Source organism: Manacus candei, unplaced genomic scaffold, assembly GCF_025592945.1.
Source record: "Manacus candei isolate 608988 ecotype Guabito, Panama unplaced genomic scaffold, ASM2559294v1 h1tg000060l, whole genome shotgun sequence".
Lineage (NCBI taxonomy): Eukaryota > Metazoa > Chordata > Aves > Passeriformes > Pipridae > Manacus > Manacus candei.
The window spans coordinates 9,450,807-9,460,528 of NW_026138108.1; the positions used below are offsets into that span (position 1 = coordinate 9,450,807).

The 9,722-nt window shown below is 46.0% G+C and overlaps 1 protein-coding gene across 5 annotated transcripts in view; it reads right to left on the reverse strand.

Moving 5' to 3' along the window:
- Positions 1 to 8,300, reverse strand: part of DENND2B (DENN domain containing 2B) — a 174,052-nt gene extending 165,752 nt beyond the window's left edge. For 2 of the 5 annotated variants that reach the window (XM_051803867.1, XM_051803868.1), the window contains exon 1: positions 7,344 to 7,645. The gene's annotated coding sequence lies outside the window, so the exon portion shown is untranslated. Of the gene's footprint in view, positions 1 to 7,343; positions 7,646 to 8,097 lie in introns of those variants that run through there. The other 3 variants (XM_051803873.1, XM_051803874.1, XM_051803869.1) reach the window with 2 other exon arrangements.
- Positions 8,301 to 9,722: the final 1,422 nt, after the last annotated feature.

Consider the following 9,722-nt stretch of genomic DNA (forward strand, 5'->3'; position numbering starts at 1 on the left):
AGCCCAGTAGCTCAACTACATTTCTACAGAGTAAGGACTTTCTACTGTCTCTCCAAACTTAAGCACAGGCCAGATTCTTTCCTCCATCACATCAGTCTATCCACAGTGTTCTGGGTCAACACCAGTATGCCATAAATCACTGTGAGGTTCATCTCATGCTCTCTATGTATAATGATGCTCTCTGCTAAAAATAATTATAATGGATAGAATTTGAACCATTAACCTTCAAAAGGGAAGATGGCTTCACTGAGGGCAGAAAGCAAATTCTCTCATAGGCTGTGCTTTTACACTACATATTAACCTCTGCAGTCTTTTGGTTGCCAGAAGTATCATAATACAAGTATCCACACAACTGAAAAGATAAGACAATCACTTACCCTCAGCCATATATCCTGGAGCATTCCCCCCTCCAGACACAATCTCATTAAGGTGGATAGACAACATATTTTTCTCATAACTTTATACCTTTCACTGTAATTCTCCCTCAGAAATATGTCATTGTCATTGAAAACTTTATGGTTCTCTTACTGTTTCATTTGGGAGACCTCAACTTAGGTGCACATTCATCAACTTTCTCAGTGGTTTCTTCAACTCATAGACAACTTTCTCACAGGGAGATAACTCAGTGGCAAACAAAGCCAGAATTAGAGCTGAATCATAATCAAATCTTACATGACACTGCAAAGCACAATCTGACATCTCCCTCACTGCTTCACTAAATACAAATGTGGACATCAGAACAACAGCCAAGCACTGGAATATGCAACCAGCAGTTCAAATATCTGCTACCAGGACTGTCTGTGACAGACAAAAAGCCTCCATTCACAAGCAAACGATCAATCTGCCACCATTTATCCCCTTTCTAGGGCCTAATGGGTCCCAAGCCACAGTGAAAGCAGCATCCACAAAATTTAGGTCTCACATTCACACACAGCTTGGTTGCAGCAGCAGCACGACTAGAGGGTATAACACAAAGTTCATTACAGCCCAGATGCTGTAATGAGGGGGACACTTCCCCCTCCTTTGAGAGGAAAGCTAAGGGTTAAAAGGAGAAAGTAGAAAAGCAGCACACCAAAAAAAAAAAAAAAAAAAAAAAAAAAAAAAAGAGAGAGAAAACAATTGCAAACACTTTCCTGGGAGCTAACAGGCAAGTTTCCCCAAAGCACAGGGGTTTAGATGAAGCTTTAGTTGTAGCTAAAATGTCAAGACTGAGGGCCCTTGCCTCTCCTAAATTTATTTTTTCTAGAGAGTTATCTGTGTTGTCCAAGTTACGTATCCACAGGAAAAGTAGAGCAGGCCAATGAAGATTATCCCCAACTCACCTTGGCACCAGATGAGAAGGTAGCTCTGTCACCTGGCAACATCCATCCCACTCTGCTTCCCAGGCCTGAGGACACCTCCAGAGAGAAAAACTAGTTCCTCTGCCAGCTGCTCTACAACAACAGCAAAGAGCCTCAAATAGTCCTGCTCAAGGTGTTGCTTCAGAGGATAATAAAGCACTGAGCCAATCAGCAGGACACCTCTCTGCACCAATCCTTAGTGCTGGGGTGGGCAGAGCTGATGTACAGCACCTGTGAAAGGGGGGAGGGAGGCTCAGAAGACACCTGGAGGTCGGGTAATACCAAAACCAGACAATCAGCATTGTCATTAAAGCTAATGAGTGTCACATGGGCTCTTAGAAAAGACAGGTGCCCAGAAGGAGACAGTGCGAGCTCCCTGTGTTTGTCCTTGTTTTTCCCTGCATTACAATTAAATAATTCCAGATATTTGCTCATTTCCACAAGTGAAATGGTGGTAGATACAGCCATAAAACACGAACAGAAATATGTACTCTAACCTAAAGCTGCATGAATTATATTGATGAGAACTGAATGCTGTTTTAACAATTTTGAAGATTGTTAAGTAATCATTACAAATGGCCTTCAGGGAGGTGCAGATGATTTTACGCCTCTTCTTTACAATCCTTTTCTTTCCTTCTCCACCCTGATCTCACCTGTCTGTCAAATCAGTAATTTCTTATGCAGTTTGAGTGGCACAGGGGATATTCTGCTCAAACATTAGTTAATGATATAGCAGGCAGTAAAATACAAGCTGTGGTATGGAATTGCTGCCCAATTTGCAACTTACCAGTGGAAATAAGCAGAGCTTGCTGATTATTTGGTAAGCTTTTGCATTTTGCTGATCTGCCATATCTTCAAAACAGTATTCCCAGCTCATAAAGCTCATTTGAACAGCACTGGCTAAGAGGATCTTGTGAGCCTAGAGCCAGGATTAAGGTATGAGGCAAACTGGAAACTTCAATCATTACAGTCCTGTAGCACAAATGAGAAGCACTTTCACACACAGAGAGTCAATATGCCTCATTTCTCTTTAGCATGTTGTGCCCACATAGAAAGAAACATGACTTCAGATTCTTTTCAGTGACCTTGAGTGATAGGAGTTTTCATGAGGACAAAGGATCAAAATCATTAGAACTCGTCATTCATTTCACCCCATATTGCAAAAACTATTTTTACTCCTTCAAGTAGTAACAGTGTTGAAAGCAAAAATGTTAAGAGACACATCCATCTCCTGACTTGAAGGACTTCCCAGAACAGTGGCCAGAGTCTGTGTTTGGAACATTTGCTCCTCACTGAAGAAAGGTTGCAAGATCTTCCAGGCCAGCTCTCCTGAAGTCTTTGGTCTCTGCCCTAATACTTGGAATAGCAGGCTGAGCAGAGTGCTTTGTCCTCTATGATTGTGACTGGATGTCCCATGAAGACAACTAATCTTTTTCTCAAGGGGAAAAAACGCAAACCAGTAACTCACTGTGACAACCCCATCAAAATGATGAAATGAATAATGGTTTTAAAACTTTATGCAGCAACTGTTTCTAATAACAGGGGAGTTACAGAATAATGTTAAAAGTTTCAACTCAAAGACCTGGTTTCCTGTGTTGGCACCAGTCCTAACACTAAATGTTAACACAACAAGCATTTTTACATCTTCATTTTAAAGAGAAATTAGGAGACAGATACACTTAAACTGAAATAACTTCCCATTTCTGTGTGTGTGAACACATACAGGGTGCATTTCTGACAGAAATTCACTATGCTTTCACTGTGTCCTTCAGGATTTCTCCATTTGCTCAGATTCACTGAAGTCTCAACCCCACTGCAACAGCTGACAGATTTTTCAGCATACAGTTACAGCTTAAACAAACATATCTTCAAAGAATGGTAGAAGGAGGCATTAAAAATGAACACCTACTCTTGTTCTATGTTCCTCGACCTAACAAGTGCATCTCCAAGGCCAGAAGCTCACAGCAGAATGTATCAAAAGCACTGGCTGTATGACTTATACCATTCATTTACCTCAACAGTTGTAACTGTCTGAGAATATACTCCAGGTGGAGAATAAGTTAAATTCCCCTAAACATGTTCACTGTGGATTAAGATAATGCAGTCCAAAGTAGGATGGCTAACAATGCAAAGCTACAGACCTCAACTGATGTACTAGCTGATCCCTAACCCAACAGTTTGTAGTATTATTGACTTCAGAGAGTTCAATTGCTAATGGAGAATACATCGTCCAGGCTCAGGCCCCAGTGAATAAAAAGTTTCTAACAGAATCTGACAGCTGTTTAAAGCCTGTATGAATGAAAAAAGGATTTAAATCTGAAACTCTAATTGAGCATCCCCATCGCTCAAATCAGTCTCCAAACCATATTTCTGCACCTACAAGCATCAAGGACCAGGAAAACAGTAGCTATAGAGGGAGGGGAAACTTCACTACAGCCCCTCTCTACCAGGGCAGAGCTCTAGAGAAGCATAGGAAGACCAGGATTTCCAGAGTCTGTACAGCATCTCATAGGTGGGCAGGACTTCTCTTCCATGACATTTAACTTGACACATCTCACCAGCATGAGGCATTTCTACATGACCAAAAGAAAAGATTTTGCAGTCAAATGAAGGGTACAAATGGTGAGTACTAACTCTCAGCTGATGTATGTACAACCAAAAAAACATATCCAAAACTCTTCCCAAAAAGGGGAATTTCAGGTCTTCAAGGGTGTGACTCTCCAAGGCTTGGCAAAGCCACTTCTAACCTCACCAAAGTTTAATATGACTAGGAGTGTTTACAAGCACAAGAACTAGGCCAAATTCAAAATGTAAATATTTGGATTCAGTTCCCCAAACTTGCCTCTATCTGTACTGCCAACTTAATCCCAACTGCAGACCAAAGAATCTGAAAAGCAACAGTTGCACACACTTTATAGCGCACTATAGACAAAACTAACACACATGGCACTCAACACTGGAAAAAAAATATCCTAATTCATAATCTAAACTGATTTTATGTTAAACAAGGCATCAACGAAGTTTGGATCAAAACTCAACTCCGTTATCATTTGGTACATTTTAAAAGCCTGATCAGCGCAGATGTTGGTCCTCTGCCCTCAGGAGACTGGGTGGCATTAACCATAGCTACATTACTCAAGACCCTGCAGATAACATGACAGCTCTAGCACACAGTGGTAACTTTGCCCTAAACCATATTCTCTTAAGCCATCCAAAGTGAGTACTTCCATTTTTCAGGCAGATGAATTGCCTCAGTCCCATATTCAGAATTGATATAGGATCACAAATCACCTGGGGTTCTCAACACCCATGCCTTTTTCTTTTCTTTTCTTTTACGTTTTACTCCAGTTCTTTTAGGTATAGGTAAGGATGGCAACCATTCAAGAGACTTTTGACCTCCCACAAACACACATCCCAAGGGATACACCATATTCTCATCTCCCAGTTCCCAACTCTTCTCTGAAAGTGTTAAACGCCTTTCAGTCCTACATCTACATTGCAGTCACTCTCTGGAGGGAATCAGAAAGGCAAGGGTCACATCAAGACCAGGATTTTATTTTTTTTTAACGATAAGAATTTGGGCCTCCTCACTCCCACTACTGTAAACTAACAAAAAAGTCCACCCTTTCACTCTTCAGTTAAGTGGAAAAAGCACAAATCTGGTTCTTTCACTTTACTCAACTGTGGGAAACTTGGTTTTGCTTTCCAGTTAAAAGCAGGCTCTTTGGTGCACTTCACAGTGACCTCTTCACAAGGGGCTAGTATCATTTCTTTAAATGCCCCTATACTAAAAATAGTCCTGCTTCCTAAACATGAGTGCTTTGCTGTTCCAGGCATTCTGAGATCCTGCATACCACTTTATTTTTTTTTTTTAACTGGCAACATTTATTTAACCAACAATTTAAAAAAGGAGGCCCAGTCGCCCCAGTGATTCTTCCCAGAGGGTCTTAGATGTTTATGAAACACAATGAAAACAATAAAGTGGATAAAATCATGCTATTCCATCAGGTCCTTGGCAAGACTTCCCAACCCAAATAAATTGGCATGGTATGTTACAGTCAACAGATTACACAATGGTTTACAGGGTCACCAATAATAAGGGGTCACACGCTCCTTAAAGAGCTACAGTATATGTTAAGTCACTTGCTTAAAGGGAGAGAGCAATGCTTGGTCCTGAGCTCCTTGAAGCACATTCTGGCAGCCACAGCACAAACATGCTGCAGGGGTAAGAGAGGACAGAAGGCAACTCTCCTCCTCCACTGAGCCAGGAAGGGCAGTGACTACACTGTGCAAGCTGGCTGGGGGAGTTTAGCACCCTGAAGGGAGTAGCAAAAAGCCAAGCCAGGCAGGGTTCTCCTATTTCTGCATACAAGAGACTATATACATGCTATGGACTTTTAGGAGCAGGACAGTCTCTATTACCCAGTGATGCCCAGCACCACCACCCCTATCACCTCTTCCCAAGAAGTCCCACTTCTCACTTCATGATCTCAGAGGAAATTGGTTCCAACTCAGAAGCAAGATTTCATCAGTTCCATACCAGTCTAGTCACTCTTAGCTCTGAGCACTCACTCTTAGACTGTAGCTACTTTAAAAAGTGCTTGACTATACTCTCAGGTAACTTGTTAAAGTCATCACAATTCCTTAAATGTGTTGCAGTTTTCCTTTAAATAACTAATCCTTAAGCAAGAGGGAAATGAATGATCAAACCCATAAATCTTACTCTTACCTGTCAACCTGGTTACAGACTTCTACTATGTCATCTGCATAACCTGATTACCAAAATGAAAGTTAAATTTTTATATTCCTAAAACCCACATGACTTTCTTGAATCTCACCTTAAATGCATGATACTTCTACCTTTGCTCTGTTAATTTACCCTTCCACTATATGGAATATTTTCATCTACTAACTTCAATTCACGCTATCATCAAAAATCAAACTATAACTCATGGTTTCATCCTTCATCTTCCACAGGCTTTGATCACTCTAGATGGTTTTTATTGGACTATTCAATATATGGCTGAAGTTAAAATCGGCAAAAAATGAAATCCCCAAACTCAGTACAACAGCAGAATAAGGGTGTAGAAAACACTACTGCTAACATACTCCATGCAATAATGCTATGCATCCGGTTTTATTTAGCTTGACTACTATATTCAAAGTCCATTTGAGAGATAAAACTGAAGTAAACTCAAGAAGGCTCTCTCATATGTAGCCACTACTCTTTGATTGCAGTGACCTTAGTAATGGAAACGTTTGGTACCAAGCCAAGAGCAGTACATCTGATTTTCCCACCAAGTGAACTGCTGAAGCAGCTCCCTTAGCTCTTCAGCCAAGTCTGTCTTGGGATCCTAAAGTCTTCCGCCGGAGTCCAGGTGGCTCCTCTACTCTTTCCAACACGCACGCAAACCCTGCAGCCGGCTGGACAGACGATGCGAGCGGGCATTGGAAGGGAAAAGAAGTGCCGCAGTCCCCCGCCTCTCCCCAGAGCAGAGCCCCGCGCTCGGCGCGCTGGCTCCCTAGGCGGGTTGGAGTTATCCCAGTCCCGCCGAGGTGGTCTCCCGGGCTCTGTCCCTCCGCAGTGCCTCTGCCCACGCCACCCACGCCAAAACCAGCGTCCCGCGGGCTCAGCGCTCACCAGCGCGGGAGCACCGACTCCGCGCTCCGCCCGTGCGCAAGGACCCCGCGCCCGTCCGCGCTCCCCCCGGGCAGGGCAGGGCAGGGTCCCGCAAGGACAGCGGGGCCAGCCCGCACCGGCACAGCCTCCGGCAGCTCCGTTGCCCCAGGGGCGGTCCAGGGGACCCTCGGTGCCCGGGGAGCCCCCGCCGCTGCCGCCGCGCATCCCCGGCCCGCCCCACTGGTGGGAGGCGGGCGGCTCTCGGAGTGCACAGACGACGACCCTCAGCACGACCGATCGCTTCTCCCCCAGTCCCGCTTCCCTGCCCGGGTCCCCCCCCCAGAGGTGACCACCGCCCGGCAGCGCGGCTCCCCGGCCCTTACCGAGGCGCGCAGGGATGCGCTCCCTCCGCCGGCCGCTTCCAGCCCCCGTCCCGCAGCCCTGGCGATTGTAGCTTTTTTGGAGAAGCTGGGAAGAGGGAAAGAAAGGGGGGGAGGGAAGGGGGAGGGAAGGGACTGAGATCGAGGGAGAGAAGTATGCAAAGGCAGGAAGTGGAGACGGCCACGGCCAGTGCGGGAGATTAATGGGAACCAGTCACCCGGCAGCCAACAAAGAAACCTGCTCCCACAGCGCAGCGCAGCCCGGCCCGGGCTGCCCCGGGCGCCCGAGACGCCGCTCCCGCCAGCAGCGCTCGGCCCCAGCCCCGCGGAGGGGTGGGCGCCCACCCCCCAGGCCCCAACCCCGGGTCCTGGCCAGGCGGGAGGGAGGGAGGGAGGGGAGCAGCACGGCGGGACCCGATGGGCGGAGGAGGGGAGGACTGAGACCCCCGCCTGACAGCCTTCCTCCTCCCTTTAGCCCGGAGGGGCGATACAGTTTATTTTTTATTTAAAACACTCCGAGCTCTGCGCTCCTCCCGGCGCGGAGCCGCTTTCGGGGCAGAACGGAAGGAAGGAGGAGAGCAGGCGGCGCTTCCTGCGCCAGGCGCGGGACAGATGGATCCCATCAGGGCGCCGGGAGCGGGAGAGCTCCTGGGGCCTTTCCCGAGCTTCCCGGGGTAGCTCGCAGCAACAGCACCTGTGGAGAACGAGGGGGGGAAGAGGGAGGCAGCGGCTTGCCTCTGGACTTCATTTCGGGTACCTCAGTTCAGATCCAGCCTGCTGGGAGCAGCTCCTGGCAGCAATTTGGAATGTTCTGCTTCCTCGGGAGCCCAGCCCGAGGTGCCCAGTTGGCACACCAGGACACAGGGCATTGCACGTACCAGGGGGTGAAGAAGGTCCGTGTGCGGTACAAGCAATAAAGCTCATACTCCGCGCAGGCCACCAACAGCATTGGGCGGGCCAGCTCCCTGGCACACGTGTGGCTTCTGATGGTCTGGCAGATGAGAAACCTGCACAAGACGTTTGATATAAAAAAAGCACACTGAAGAGGCAGGATACTGGCTGTTAGCAGGACCATGAGTATTGCAAAATACACAGACTGCTCCTAGATCTTGAAGTATTATGTAGGCATTTATAAAACAAGTCACTTCACAATATATTAACCAAATGACACTAGATACAGAAGGGGGAAAAAAAGAGCGACACCTGTATTCTGCAGCTGGAAGTACAAATTCCAGCACTACACATTTCTTGAACTTTAAGCACTTACTGACTTTCTTTCCATTGACTGAAATGGAAGCAAACTGGTGTTCCACATTAGGCATATGCTTATGAGGTTTCCTACACCAGGATACTTCTCTGAACACAGAACCAAGTGCTCAGGATAAACTATTCCTGGCTTTTGCCACCTCATCAGCAAAACAAAATATGTTGTCTTGAGATATTCTGATCCATCATCCCATACAACAAGGAATCTGGTGTAAATGCCCAGCATTTCACAAGCCTCCATTATATTTCAAAAGAGTGAGTGTACAGGAAATAAGGGTAGCGCTCATCTGGATTCTGATGTGAATGTGTTTCAAAGCACAAGCTATTTCAGCTGTCAGCCTTCTTGGGACAGATGTATTTACTCAGCTGCAAAAGGAGTACTGTGTCATTGAACATCAAAAAATGGTGGGAGTTTAAACTTCAACACACAAGGAATAATTTACCTCCTGAACAAGCTACTGCTACAAGTACCTGGCAGGAGTAGCAAATGAATGGTTGTCTCCCTGTTACGAAAAGGATACAGGAGGGCCTTTCCAAGTATATTTCACAAGTGCAGCCAGACAGCAAACTCACCTGCCTCTCCAGGAGACCATTGCTAACAAGGAATGATGCATAGAAAGATATTCAGCTTCCAATTAAGCAGGAAGCAGTCTATTCTGGCTGCTTCTCCGGCCCATCAAACATGCTAACATTGCTTTTATCAAATATTATTTTTCTCCTCTGTTTATGTTTCACTTAGTTCCCCCGACCTCAAGCACTCCAGCAACTGCTTACATTTTCTTGTGAGTACAGGAGACCAAACTTAAAGTGTATCTGAACACTGAGTTGGGGCTCTGAATGTGTTTTAATGAACAAGCAGCCTGCAAAGGGCTTGCTTATTACAGGCCCTGGCTGCTGCTCTGGTTAAGCAACTGGAAGACGACAGTAAAACTTAAACTAGGAGGGGATTATTTTTGCTGTTTGCCAAACAGATTACAGCTAGCAAAGCTCTCAGCAGGAATGGAGGACTTGCAGAATCGGGGCCTCCACGTTAACCTCGGCCATACTGCACTTGAAGAAAGTTTCTGTGCGTATTTCGCCCTTCCCACCGCCACCTCAGGGCACACGGGGTTAGCG